The sequence below is a fragment of the Lichenostomus cassidix genome, chromosome 8, assembly GCF_008360975.1.
Source record: "Lichenostomus cassidix isolate B80296 chromosome 8, HeHo_3.0, whole genome shotgun sequence".
Lineage (NCBI taxonomy): Eukaryota > Metazoa > Chordata > Aves > Passeriformes > Meliphagidae > Lichenostomus > Lichenostomus cassidix.
The window spans coordinates 30,352,697-30,367,444 of record NC_139489.1 but is presented as its reverse complement, the minus strand read 5'-3'; the positions used below and the strand labels follow the sequence as shown (position 1 = coordinate 30,367,444).

Here is a 14,748-nt window from a genome sequence, read left to right as displayed (position 1 = left end):
GCTAGTTTCTAAGCTTCGCTAGGAGCACCATGGCTTTCTTTGGTGCACTAATACACAATGCTGATATGAAATTATGATTCCCACTAACATAAATAGAAGCAGATGTTATCAGGCATCTTTTCCCAGCGATAGCTTCTGGCTCTGACTTCCTGTCCTAGAAAAGGGTCTGTCAAAGCAGAGAGCCTGACAGGCTGCTTGGAAATTTAGAAAGGAAGGTACCGTCAGAGCAGTCTGTTTTGACAACTAGAGACTTGAGTTTGTCAATCACTTAGGAGCATCAGGAACCTTCATTGAGATGAGTGGGAGGTAACTTGCATGGTTTCTGGTGTTTTGTTGTTTGGTTTTGTGGGGGGTTTTTTTTGGTCAGCTTTGTATCCAAACTAGCTTAGTTTAGAGTGAAATATTTTAGAAATTTCTGATTATGATGATTGGGATGGTTTCCATTGGGATGATTGTGTGCTGATAATTTTAAAAAAACTAATGTTACAGTGAACAGATGAACATATGAACCTGGAAATTGTGGACATTAATATGACAAAGTTTAATTTAGGAGCATCTTGAGATGTGTATTATTGTATGAAAATGCTCATGCTAAAGCACATGAAGAGAAATGAACAGGATTGCTTTTGGAAACTTCTGATGTGTTGCCAGTGATTCACCAGCAATCTGGGTGGAAGCCGTTATCATTCTTGTTGAATTAAGCATCACAGAAGTTGAGATTTGGTAAGTGTGTATTTTAAAATAATACTTAAATTTCTTTGTGTTTTGGTCAGAAGTCTTGGGTGATGCTGATGGTGGCTACCTTAGATAGTGATGGCAAAGACTGATATACCATTTAGTTAGGGTCTCTATGTCTTAACTAGCTAGTGCTGTAAAAGGGTGTTTCATGAATATTAAGGAAATTGACCTTTCCCAATCTGTAATATGTAATGATAGGAAGGATAATTACCTCCTTTTTAAAAAATTTATTTCATACCAAGAATTATTATTTACATGCCGGATATCCCGGAAAAAAAGTTACATCCATTTGAAAGAACTTGTGAATTTGTAGCTTTCCAATGGTATGAAGTATAAAGTTGATCTAGTAGGAAGGAACTCACCTGCATGTAAGTTCCCAAACTTCCCAAGCTTCTCAGAATAGTGATGCAGAAGCCACTATAAGGTATCTTTTAAGCAGACCTTTATAAAACTGTAATTTTTGGAAAGCCTTTTCATTATTTAAAATTCTTCTCCGCCTGTGGATTCACAGAATCATTTTGCAGATGAAAGTCTGTGTGGTTTTGTGGTGGCTTTTCCCACACCCAGTAAATCAGGTGGTTGTTTGCTGGAGCATCCTAAGTAACATTGGCTGTTGGGCCAGGAAAACAAACCTGGCTCAAAGTACATGACAGATAAGCCATGGGGGAAATTTGTATTTTGAAATTTATGTCATTACCCTAGGTAATGAATGTGAAACCATTATCCTACAGGAATAAAGATATAACATGCTCCTATTGGGAAATATTATCATATAAACATGCTGCACCAGCTTAAATTTCAGTATGACCTTCAAGATTCTATGTAGGCTCTGTTACAGTAATGCAGTCTCAAGTCTAGGGACTCTGATAACTGAGAAAGAAAACCACAAATGTTTACTTATGTTGTGTTACTTCCCTTTCTGTGCAGAGATTCCACAGTGTGCCCTGAATTATGTGCAGTTCCCATCACTGAGTGTGACCACTTGTTTTTCTGAAGAAGTGCATCTCTTGATAATTATCTTTTGCAACAGTTTCACTTTCTTCATAACCAGTACAGTGAAAGTTGAACTGGTATTAGATTTACAAAGGCTAACTGATTTCTAATGAGAACTTTTTATTTGCAGAAGTTTGTTAATGGGCAAGAAGGTGCAAAAATCCTGATGGCTTATTATAAATAGATGTTTCTGATATAAACATAATTTCTGGTTAGAGTGCTTGAGGAAACAGCTTTCTTGTTACTGCATGGTAGCAACGTACTTGGTGCTATCAGCTGGAGAAGGAAGAGACTTTGGTGATAGAAATAGCAAGAATTCTAAATCATTTGCTGTAAGGATGTGTTGTCAGGGGCAGTACCAGTTGTGCACCACTCTGTGTTAAAAAGTGTAGAGGAGTGTTTCATGCAAGTATGATGGGTTTCCCAGCCTCCCACTGAGATTGCTTTCTAATGGAAGGAAGGCAGCTGCAGGGGGCCTAGGGAAACTTTCAGCAGGTAGACATCACTTAGCATATGCATCAGTGTCGCTGTTGAGCAGCTAGCAGAGTAAGGAAGTCAGTTCTCAGTGGCAAGAAGGAAAAAAGGCCTTTATTGTTTTGATTTCATCATATATATAGAGTTTTCAAAAGTCACCCAGATTGGTCAGTTAAAAACCTCCCCCTAGGCCTGATTGGCCAGGTCTGCACCATCCAAGGCTTGGGACACTGTTTTTAATAACATCCAAACCTTATATTTATTTATAAAACACAAAAGGATTTCTCATGGGAAAGACCTGTGCTTTCCCATGAGAAAGCCACACATCAGGGCATATATGCATGTGGAAAAGGACTTGGACATCATATGCAGACTTTTACCTGAAAACTTCTGCCCCACATGCTAGGTTGGCTTTTTTCCCCCCAGGAAAAAAAAAAAAAGGTATTTTGGGAAGCCTAAAAATGACATAGCGAATAAAATCTCTCTTTATCACTTGATTGTACAAAATAGGTAGAGGCCCACAATGTAAGGTATCTTGTTTAAATGAAGACTTTTCACAGGAGCACAGACAAAAATCTTCATACGAGAGATAGTTCTGAGGAGGAGAGGGGAGATGAGGGAAGGGGGTTGTTACACAAAAGGAGGCTTTTTTTCCTGTTCCACTACATAAGAAATGGAAGATATGCAGTTAAACTGGAGAGTAATGGAAGTGTTGCTGGAGGAACAGATCTTTCACTTGCTTCACACAGATTGTGACAGAGTTGCTATGTAATTTGATACAAAGAACATGGAAGGGACTGTTTGTATTGGGGTGGGTCTGGAGTTCAGCATTGCAGAAGCTGGAGGGTTCAGCATTGCAGAAGCTGCAGAAGTTATGCCTTCCAGCAATGGTCACTAAAACCACCATAAGGACATGTTGTTCTTGCTTCTCACTGAACAGACCACTCTCACTACTGATTGCTTGCAAAACAACTTTTTTAAGTATTAGCTTGCAATTGCTGAATTTCTAGCATTTGTGGGGTGCATGTTTTATTCATCTGAGACAGGACTGTGTCAGCTACAAGACAACTGAAGAAAAAAAGCGTGTGGTGTAGCTGAAATGGCTGAAATGTGCTAGGCTGGGAAAATCTAGATCTTGCAGGTGGTTCCTAATTTCTTTTAGTTTGTTTTGTGTTTTAACATGAAAAGTCTGGTTGGTCTCGTCTCTCTACTGTTCCAGTTTAATAGGCATTTTTAAAATTATCTAATTAACTACTCTTCAAAAGCAGGCTGTTATTAAAATCTGGACATTCCAAATGTAATTATTTTTCAAGATGCTTTTGTGTTTGATACCCTGTCAGGATAAGCTTTGAAGGCTGAGGTATGGTTGTTTTTAAACCTGTTGTTGTTAACAAAATGCTGGTTGATCAGCTGATGGAGCAGCAGTGCTTGTAGTCAGGATCTAAGGGTCTTCTCAGCACTTCTGCCTGAACTTACTTTGAGCAATTACTTCAGTTCAAATGGTGAACAAATTGGAAAGGTTTTCAACTACAGCTTTTAACTTCCTTACTGTTTTCAATGGAGACTTCTACTACAATAGCAGGAATCTTATCTCTTTGCTTTGTGTTGGACGTCTTCAGGGACTTGCAGCTAAATATTTTTGATAAATTAGGGCAGCCAGTGTTGGTCCTCAACTCAGAATTAGGCACTATCTTTAGGGCAAAAGGAGTGAGGTTCAGGGAAAGTATCACAAAGTCAGTTAATTGAAATTCATGCCAAGGAGTATGGTCTTAATTACCCGCTTGTTAATAAACTAAGTTCTGTGGAACACTCCCAGTGTTTGGTTGCATTTCATTTTCTCTGTGCTAAGTTTTTTAAAGTAAACGTTAGCCTTAGCACTCTTCACTTTTTGTAGCAATTGTCTTTGAGTGATTTCTTTATGTCTTACTGCTATGACTGTGTAATATAAATGCCCCTCAAAAGTGAATGAAATAAACTCTTACTGTTGACTTACTTTTCTTGTAAGTCATATTCTTTCAGCTTGTTCTCTCTCCACCTCCATTCCTTTTGTTACCACTTTAAAATGGAAGTCTTTCAGGTTCTATTTGATGTTAGAACTGTACAAACAAATGGAAGTGTTAGGACTTCATTATCCAGTGTTTGTATCTGGTGAAAGTGGCACTCGCAGTACAGCAAGACTAAAGTGTTTTGTCCTGTGGGGGTTTTTTTCAGTTCTGTGCTAAGATGCAAGAACTGAAGGACAGACCTTGAAATTAATGGAAACTAAATTGAAAAGCAATAGTAGAAAGTGAGGTGAGTTTGATCAGCTTATGTGGCATTCCTGAATTGTGACATGGTGCATAAATATTATTTTATGGCCATTAATGATTCTGACCTAATGCAGGCCTAATGATAATTAAAATCTCACTTTTTTGGATGTAAGCTGTTCTCTGGGAGGCTTAGTAGAAAAATTTCCCCTGACTTTGTAAGTGAATATTGTGCTAATGAAATCTTGAAAAATCTGCTCGTGAGTCCGGTGAAGCAATTATCTCTTGTTTATGATGTGTCACAAGTTAAAATTCCAGTTTCACTGTACAGAAATCAAGCCTGGGTTTTGTGCCACAGATTAAAGTGGTTTGAGGAGATAGAAAACAGCAACATGCTGTCCTGCTTTACAATGCATGTGTGGAAGAAAGAGCAGGAATTTTGAAGCGAGTCTCAGGCTCCACCCTCTACAAACGAAAAATCTTCAGTTATGTATGATTTTGCATATGTATTTCTTGAGCTCTTCTAGAGCAATTGCTTGTTTTACATAGCGTCTGGGCAGTTGATTCTAGCCGTATCTGAGGGGCTTAATACCAAATCACTGAAGTCCCCTAATGCAAACAGAACTAATTAATCACATTTGAAAGATCTTGATAAATAGCTGTTTATTGTAATACAGAAATTGTCATTGGTCACTGCATTGTTATTAATTATTGTGTGGGTAGACAAAATCCAGTAATTTTTGGAAGCTGGAAAATTACTAGCTCTTATTTAGCAGCTCTGAAAGACAGTAACTCTTGGTCTTGCTTGCTTTGTAGAGGGGATGTTGATTTTGGTTCAAAAATAGTTGAACAGGGCAAAGCCTGACACATTACTAAAGCAATTACAAAGGAAATACCACTCTCCCATGTACATTTTGTGACTTGAAATAAATTTTCTCTTAAGAAGCCTTTATCTCTTTGCTTACTAAAATGCTCTGTTTTCTTGTATTTTTTTTTCCTGGATCCCTGGTTATCTTTACCTCTTCTGTTCTCTTTAATGATCTTTCTTTCTCTGTGTATTGGTTTGAAAACAAACCAGTGGGAGATCACGAGTCAGGATTAAAATTTATAGGAAAAATTAAAAATAAGTGAAATAATACAAGGGAAAAAGCACTGGCAAAGTCAAATACAACCTGACGCCTGGTTAGAGTGGTGGTAGCAGTCCAGCTGAAGTAGTTCAGTTGAAGCAGTGATCCTGTGGAAGGTCTGGTCTCCAGCTGAAGGTCCAGTAGTAGCTTTTGTCCTCTGGGAACCCAGCAGACAGGGCTAACTTAGGCAGTTCCAAGGCCAGGTTATATCCACGTGGGAATGCTTGGCTCCTCCCTCCTGGGTGGAGCATCTGACAATAGGGTGAGATAAGTCCATGAGTCATGTGGTGGGTCCTTGATGGCCCATCATCTGTTACCGGGGTGGGTCATTAGCAGGTGATAACAGCTAACGGCCCAGAGCTGATGGTAATAAAATACTTAAATACATCTATATTGTAAGCGAGGGCACTGCTATTCCCTGTTTTTCTTCTATTTGTTTGTTTTTGTTGGTTTTTTTTTTTCAAATTAACTTCGTTCTGGTCTGAGGCACTACTCAATTCAGTCAGCTAATGCAGGTAACAGAGATGGCGTATTGCCTCTTAGTTTCATTGCTTTGTAATTCAGAGTTGCAGGATGGTTTGCTTGGATAATGGAGCAACCTGTGGTATTCTTTGCTCTTGGACTTTACTGAGGACTATCAAAATGTCACCGCTTACTCTGGAACTGGTGAGAAGTTAGGGAGCATTGTTAATGACACGCTCCCTTGTGACCACTTTGTTGTTGTTTTAAATTTGAAAGGAGAAATGGAGAAAGATAAAAATAAGTTAGGCTAAACTGGCCTGATGAGGTGGACTGGGTTAGTTAAACCAGAGACATCGACTCAGGCTGTCCTTCCTGTTTTATGAGTAATTCTCCCATTTAATTGTGTCAAAAGGCCTCCTGTAGAATTAATTAAAAAAGAGGCCTTAATGAAGCAAGGAATGGACTCCACAACTCAGATAGTTATGAAGTAGGTATGTGTTTATTCCAGCTGGGGTGCATGGGGGGTAGCTCCTCCAAAGGCATGCGCACCCTCAGCGGCACTTCACTAGGTTTATATTAGGTTACAGATTACATATGCGTGAAGTTAGACAAAGCCCCTATACATATTAATTACCTATCCCCGCTTCGTATTATAATGAGTTCAAAGTTCATTTAAATATGCTCGCGCAAGCGCAGTGTCTTCAGATTAATTGTGGGCAAGGGTCCCGATGAGTAGTTATGACATGGTCCATACTCTTCATCACAATGAACTGTTCACCCTGTTCCCTTGCACATGCTCCCTTGGTTCTTGGTCCTAGTCCAAGCCTGAGAACCAACTTGTACCAGTCCTGGGCTCCAAGGGCAGGATGCTCGGTTACACTCAGTGGTTTTTCTCAATTATTTGGCTCTCCTCTCTCCATCCTCCCTGATACCAGGTAGGCACAAATTCATCAAGAGAATAATAAATGAATTGCAGCAGGCATATCTTAGTAAATCATTATCCAATCTCTGGCTCTCTAAATCTAGTTCAAAAATATTATTATTACTATTATCCAGCTTCTAGCTCTTTTACATTAGTAATTTCTATTTTACCCTAAATCAGTAATAGTGCTTCAATATAGTCAATTTTAATTTCAGTCTTGGTTGTTTCAACCAGGCCTTACGGATAGAAGCCTAGACACTGTAACTTCTTTGTAAGTGAATCGTAACAGTGGAAAGATGTTATTCAGGAAAGTGAGAATTACATAAACTTTGCTTGCTTGGAGTAGACCAGACTAATATGTAACTGGCTTGTTGCCATCTGTTGTCAGATTCCATTGAAGAGATGTGAGCCAGCAGGCTTGTCTTCTGGACTTGCTAACCTGTGTGTGCATTGTTAGTCTCTTGTATTTGTGTGCTGTATTAAATCATGCTAGCTGAAGATACCTCTTCTGTGCTGCCTTTTAATGCTCCTTATTCACTGTATTACAGTTTATACAAAGCCTTTTCTTGGCTTGAAGATGTCTTACTTCATTATTCCCTCTATATTTGTCTGCTGAACCATCTATTTAATTTTAAGGATGTATTTGTTTTAAGAATCTTCAGGGACATTAATAACTTCAGTGCGCGGAAAAGGTGCACTAAGGGTTGCCTGTGTTTGGAAACCTTCTAAATCATGCCATCTGTCTTTTTATAAGAGGTTACCTACTGATAACAGTGGAGGTAGGTGGAATAACCTAGTTCTAATTTGTGCCAGAATGCATTGGGAAACTGAGCTTTTCAGCTTTCCCTTGAAGTGATGCTGCTCAATATTTTACTGATGACCTGCCTGTAGGCATAAAGGTTCTGTTGAAGTGCAAGATACTTCTTATTTTTGCTAAAATAATAGAGTGAAAGGTTGTGGACAAAGCTCTCCTAAACACCTTAACCAGAAAGCAAAAAGGCACAGCCCAGCTGGCTGCAAATCAAAATAAATTCCTTAAGTTATACTTGTACTAAATTTACTCCTTTTCTATAATTATTACTGGAGTTAAGACTTGCCTTCTCTCTGAGCTCTGTGATTTTTGCAGAATATAATCTTAGTGGGCGGAAACTTAGCAAAATTTTAATCTGTTCTTAATGCATGATGTTCTTTCTCATTTCTGTAGCATTTGCAAAAAGGAAAACATAAAAATAGTACTAATAAGCTGATATCAACACTAGCAAATAGCTTTCAGCCTTTTTTTCCCATTTTTTTTAATTTTTTTTTTTTTTTTTATTCCTTCACCGAGAGTACTGGAAGTGAATTAGTCAAGGCAGAATAACCTAAGTGTCAGTGTTTGCACTGTGGTTCATAGGAATGTCATATTTTCCACCTGATTTTCTGTAAATCTGAGGATTTACATGACTTAAGCAAGCAGAGATCTGTAGTAAGCTTTTCAGGTCACTGCTTTCTCAATGGAACTTCTCTGTCAAATGCTTCTGTCAAATGCTTCTAACAAAATAGCACAAAAGGGCTGGGTGGGCATGTCGTGGGTGTGTTTTTGAGGAGAATTGTATGCTCACAGCCATTTTTATATAAGTTTTCAGCTTCACTAGACCAGTTTAGGATAGAATAACTTGAGCTCTGTCAAGCTGAAGTTTGGGCATGAATGTAGGTGATTTCAGGACATACCAGGAAGAAAAGCTTCCACAGCAATCTTTGGTATTAGTATTTGAGGATGTGATGATGTGGCTGTTGCATTAGGCACTACAGGAGAAGAAAGGGGTGTGGAGTCAGGATTACTCACTAGGTATAAACTGTAAACAATCACAGGAATATTTTAGCTAAAATCTTGAGGGGAAAAACACCTCCAACATTGTACAGTGTCTCCCTATGAGTAGCACAGGTATTCAGCTGGTAAATAAAAATGTGGCTTGTCCTTCCCCAGGAGAGGGGCGTGGGGAAAAAAGCCCTTGTTCATTTACCACCTCATGTGACAGTAATTGGGAGCCTTCAGGAAGGGGAAGTGAGTGACAGCAATCCTTTCCTTCAAGCACATCTGGTAACTCATTAATGTAATTTCAGAACTTGATGTAGCTTTTGAGACATGGGGATATTCAGTGATGTTGATGTGATAAGCTGCTGTGTGAGTTGTCATTACAGAACAAAAATTGACAGTAAGCCCAGGGAAATTGAGTGACTTGAGTATGCTAATAAATTCAAATACTTTGTTCTTGTTGGGTTTTGCCTGCTGAATAATTCCCAATGTAGTTATGAGGGCTTCACTAGTGCTATTACACCTACCTTTGGCTTACCCATTTTGAGAATTTTCTTTTTTTGACTTTTTTGTCATTAGGTTTTAGCTTACTGTCATTTCTTTTATTCCAAAAACAGCAAGTGGCTGAATACAGGAATGTGTAAAGGAAGATTGACTGCATGGGTGGTAAGAGTTTCAATGCCTAGTTTTCGTTTCCTATACCTTATCATGTAAACACGCTACTTGCTGTTTAACCACAGACCTGGTAACTTGTGTACAAACTGGTAGACTTGTGTACAGAACAAGTCAGAGGAAATTTAAATTATCAAGTCATGCAAGTATTGGCTGTACAAGGCTGGCTTGTCATTCATGCTGGCTTGGTCTGCAGCAGTAGTGGTGCGATGGGCAGCTAAGTTCTATTTTAAGACTGAAAAAGAAGGTTCATTAGCACAAGTTTACCCTTTGCTTTTCAAAAGGTAGGCTGGTTCAGCATGCTATGGAGATCTATGTACTTTTTTTGGTAACACAGCTCTGGGAGTAGTCACTGAGATTGTGTTCAATATATTTTTTATTTTATGTCTTTCCAGTTGCTGATGCTGTAATAATAAATTTGTAATATGCTTTTAGAGATGAATATATCTTTGAAGGCTGGGAATGGGAAAATTTGTTCTTCATGGGCTACTCCATTTAGAATAAGTTTCGTGCAAAGTAAGCAGTAAGTAAGAGGACTTTCTTTTAAGAGACAAAATTCCCTGTTTGGAGGAGAACTGTTTTTACAAGTCACAAGCATCAAAATTCACCAAGCTGGCACTGGATTTTTAATAGATTACTCCCAGTATTATTGCATTTTGCCTTCTTGATTGGATGATTTTCAAGTTAAGCAACTTTAGACTTCTATAACTAGGGTTATAATTCAAAACCTCTTTTTAAGAGGATGCAGCATATTCTTTGTCCCAGTTGAAGTCAGGCTCCTGCTAAAAATAAATATACCTCTTATCCATTACTTATAAAAGGATCCAGTGAGACTGGGGGGGTTGAATTTTTTCTCTTATACATGACTATATTATGTTGTTTGCTCTATTAAAAAAAAAAGAAAAAAAAGAAAGTAAATCAACAGCTTTAGTTTTTGTGGTTAAGCTGGAAAAGTTTGTTACTGGTTTAAGACTAGGTGTTTAATGGAAACCCTGGGACATGAGCCTTTGTTTCCATTCACTAAAAATGTGGGTACTGTTTTTAAATGATGTTGTCAAGCTGTAAAGAAAATATTCTATTTTTATAAATGTGGAAGGTGAGACTGACACCAAGACTGTAAAATATGTAAGGGTGGGATATTTTTCATGTAATTGAAGGTTGCATGAAAAGTCTCACTCAAAAGTAGTACCTTGCCCCAGGCTATATCTGGCCTCTGGAACTGCTTTTTTTAGCAGTGCTACGAATTGAATCACCGGCTGGAAGTATCATTTAAAGCAAGTGAGGCTCTATTACATTCTGAGTCAGACATACTTGAATTAACCTGCTTTTTGGCAACAGTTGTGTGACCTCTCCTACTGATAGTTAAAGACTTTAAGCCCTGTGTGAATGGTAGTTTAACGCTGCTTAAAAGTCTTGAACAGGTTTGTCAGTGCAGAATAGTGTTTGGATTTTTACAACAAATCTATTAAAGGTGTGGACAAAAACTTGCATAGTGTGTTGACTCGTTTTTGGGGTTTTTTTTTTGTATTTATGCAACTGTTAACAAGAGAGCTGAAATTCTCCAGGCCTGGTGCCATTTCTTCAACAAGCTGCCTCTTGAACTTGGATGACTTCAGAGCTGCAGTGTAGATTAGGCTGTGTTATTAAAACACAATTGCAGCCTGTGTCATGGAAACAAGCAGAATAGTCATCTGTGAAACTTAACATTCTTTATCTTAACATTCCTGCTATTATTGCAAGTGAAGCTACTACAGGACTCAGCAAAGAAATATGTCTGGTTTTGTTTGGGCCCTGTAAGTTATTGTAGCATTTACAATTGCTTCCTTACTTGCAACGAGGTTCTAGGAGCTGTAGGGTGAAGTAAGTTACGGACTGCTAGAGCATTCTTTCATCTTCTCTGGACAGCACTTCGCTCAGTGCTATAACTGCAATGAGGTGAAAGGATGGCTTTGTATTTGCATAACTTGCAACATTGAACATTGCTTAAATCTAGCTATGAAGCACTGTTTTTGAAACATAGATAATTTTCGGGTGGATTTAGTATAAAGCAACAATTCCAGAAATTGCTCATGTTCCTTATTCTATTTCACCTACTCTCATCATTCCAACCTGTTAGTGTAATCATCCTTATTGTTAGAATTGCCGAATAGCGTTTAGGTAGCTAGTTAAAAATTTAGCCAATACTTTCAAGATGGCTTCCATTAATGAAAAAATATATAAAAATCTGTGTTGCCCTGGTTGTGCCCAAATAAGCTGCTGTGCTTGTTTGAAATCAAACCAGTGGAGGAATTAATCCCACACAAATATATTGCAAGAGACTCCAAATCAGAATTACAGTTTAATAGGAAAACTTAAAGGCAATAATACAGAAACACCAACTTAAACTGACAGAGTCAGAATGCAACCTGCCACCCTGTTGGTCAGAATAGTGATAGCGGTTCAGTTAAATGGTGGCTGCAGTCTCTTTGGAGTGATGGATGTGGTCTGGTTGAAGTGGTGGTCCTGAGGAAAGGTCTGCTCTGTCTCTGGAGGTCCAGTGGTGACTCTTGAGCTCTTCTCTGGGGATCTGGTGGAAGAAGTAGTCCAGTGTTCCAAAGTTTCAGTTTATATGCAGGTAGGAATGTTCAGTTCCTCCCCTCTGGGCGTGGCATCTCACAATGGGATGATGTAATTTTATGAGTCATTCCCGGAAACCTTGATGGCCCATTAACAGATATGGCCCCCCCGATGGTGTTGTCAGGGCTGAGTCATGCTGAGAATAAAGAACACTGTCCCACCTGTTTTTAGCAGCTCATGGAGATGATGATAGAATACATAATTTTGGTTACACCTTCCATGTAACCTAAGACGGCTGCTTTTGAAACTATAGCTAAAAACTTGACAAGTCTGTTTTGATGCTAAGAGAAGCTGCCTTGAAGTTCCTTCTGTGCTTCCCCCATTCTTTCCCTTGTTTCCAGGACTTGTTAACTATTTAACAGATCTGGAACATCTGTTGGAGCCTCTTAAATGCAAATGTGGGAAGGAAAGGAATTTGGATAGGCTTAGGTCCTTGGCAGAGATCGCATGGAGAGTACTTTCTGAGAAGTAGTTTAGACTTTAGACCCACTCTAAGCCATGCTTGAAAATGCACTGGAAATGCCAAATAAAGTTTCAGTATCTGTCTTCATTGGTTGTAGAATACAAATATGAGTCTAGATGCTCAGGTCCTCACAAGGCTAAGATTATTAATACATATTAGCTTATGTTAAGCAATGCACATCTCTATCTGCTGTGTTTGGAGAGATGACATTCTGTTGCTGCTGTGATCAATCTCGTCTGAAGTGTCATGCTTGTAGGTAGTGGCTGTGATTTACTCTGTTTACAAGCTTGGGTGTTTTCAGAGAACCATAGTAGGTCAGGTTGGAAGGGACCACAGTGGGTCATGAGGTTCCACCTCCCTGCTCAAGCAGAATCATCCCAGAGCACACGGCACAGGTTTGTGTCCAGGTGGGTCTGGAATATCCCCAGTGAGAGAGACTCCACATCCTCTCTGATCTCTGTTGCAGTGCTTGGTCACTGCACAGGAAAGAAATTCTTGCTGATGTTCAGGTGGAACTTCCTTGACATTGGTTCCTGCCTTTGGCCTCTTGTCCCGTTGCTGGGCCCCAGGGAGCAGAGCTTGGTCCTTGCTCTGAGCCCTCCAGACAGACAGGGATGTGGTCTGCTCTCGAGGCTGAGCAGACCTCAGACCTTAACTCCCTCAGCCTTTCCTTGTGAGAGAGATGCTCCAGGCTCTTCCTCATCTCCACAGCCTCCTCTGGACATGCTCCAGGAGCTCCACATCTGTCCTGAGGAGCCCAGACCTGGACACAGCATTTCTGATGTGCCTCAGTAGGTCTGAGCAGAAGGGTAGGATCACCCTTGGAAGAGCTGGCAATGCTCTTCCTAATGCATCCCAGAATACTATTGGCTTTCTTGGCCACGAAGACAATTGTTAATTAATGTTTAACAATTCTCTTAGCAGCTAGACATGACTGATCTGGGAGAGAAATGAGGAAAACCTAGATTATCTTCTCTTAGCAACCCCTCAGGCTGCCTGCCTCAACTGTTTGGTAAAAATGCAGTGTTGTGGTGAGCACAACACTGTTTTGTTGTGCATATTGTTTGTAAAAGTACATCTTTTCTCTGAAACAGATGGTGCCATACAGTTTCGTCATAATGCAGAAATTATATCCGTACTTGACTGAAAAGGTGCCTGAAGTAGAGGAGCTGTTTTCTTGAAGCTGATACAGTTTAATGATTCTGTGTCAAAATCCTTGAGAGAATGATGCAACGGATAGAATTTTAATAAGGCTCAGAGGGTGAAAAAACTGTTCTTTGTCATAGTGAACTTCCACTATGGTAAATGTATGTGCCACAAAAACTAGGTGCTCCATTACCTTTTGAAATAATATTGTAGTCTAGAGGTGGTTTTCTATGTAACATAGAACAAGATAACTTTTTTTGTGATTATATGTTTAAAATTAACTCATGCATTAAACAGGCAGGCAAACAACTACATCGGTAGTTTTATTCAGAATATAGTTAGTTTTCACTGCTCTTGACTTTCTGCTTTTATTAAAAAGATCTTTTTGATGTTTAAGTGCAGTCTTGCAAAATAAATTGCTTTGAAGCTAAATAGAAGAACTGAAGCTTTATTAGAAAGTACTGTTAAGTAAACAGCACTTATTATATGTTATCAACATGAAACTATTTGACATCTATTTTTAAAATGAGGGTGACATCTGCTAAGTTACAAGAAAAGCCACCTCCAAATCAGAGAAGTGAGAAGCGAGAATAAAGAAAACACAATAAAGAAATCCTGAGAGTTAAGTCTTCAAGTAGCCACTGAAAGCGTTTTCTGGATACCTTTAGAGTTCTTTGTAAAATGGAATTTTACACTTTCAATAACTATGAAACAGAAGCCTCTTCTTGCCTATGCTGTGCATATTCACATTCATGTTATATTCACTTAACACTGCTCATACAGTATATTTCAGCATATCCTCAATATTGCGTCTGGAACTTTTGACATAGGAGGTTTGGTTTTTTTAAATGTATCAGTCAGTTTGAAAACAAATAGGAGAGTGACAAATGTAATGCCAACATGTGGACGTAAGGGGAAGGAGGTGGGGAGGAAATTCAGAGTATTGCTTGGTTCTTGCCTTGTAAGTTTGTCAAATAAATTTCAGTAACATTTTCACAGTACACAACAAAAAAAAAAGAACAATTTCTGGATTACTTTTTCTTTTTGGAGAGAGTATTATTGTTATGTAAGTTTGCTGGGGAGCAGGGGCTAGG

At 38.9% G+C, this 14,748-nt stretch overlaps 1 protein-coding gene across 14 annotated transcripts in view; it reads left to right on the top strand.

Annotated features, from left to right (window-relative positions):
* Positions 1–14,748, top strand: part of RC3H1 (ring finger and CCCH-type domains 1) — a 63,983-nt gene that overhangs the window by 1,926 nt on the left and 47,309 nt on the right. Inside the window, exon 1 of one of the 14 annotated variants that reach the window (XM_085068733.1) lies at positions 371–723. The exons of 12 other annotated variants lie outside the window; for them this stretch is intronic. The gene's annotated coding sequence lies outside the window, so the exon portion shown is untranslated. Of the gene's footprint in view, positions 1–370; positions 724–6,009; positions 6,094–14,748 lie in introns of those variants that run through there. One more of the 14 variants, XM_085068735.1, reaches the window with a different exon arrangement.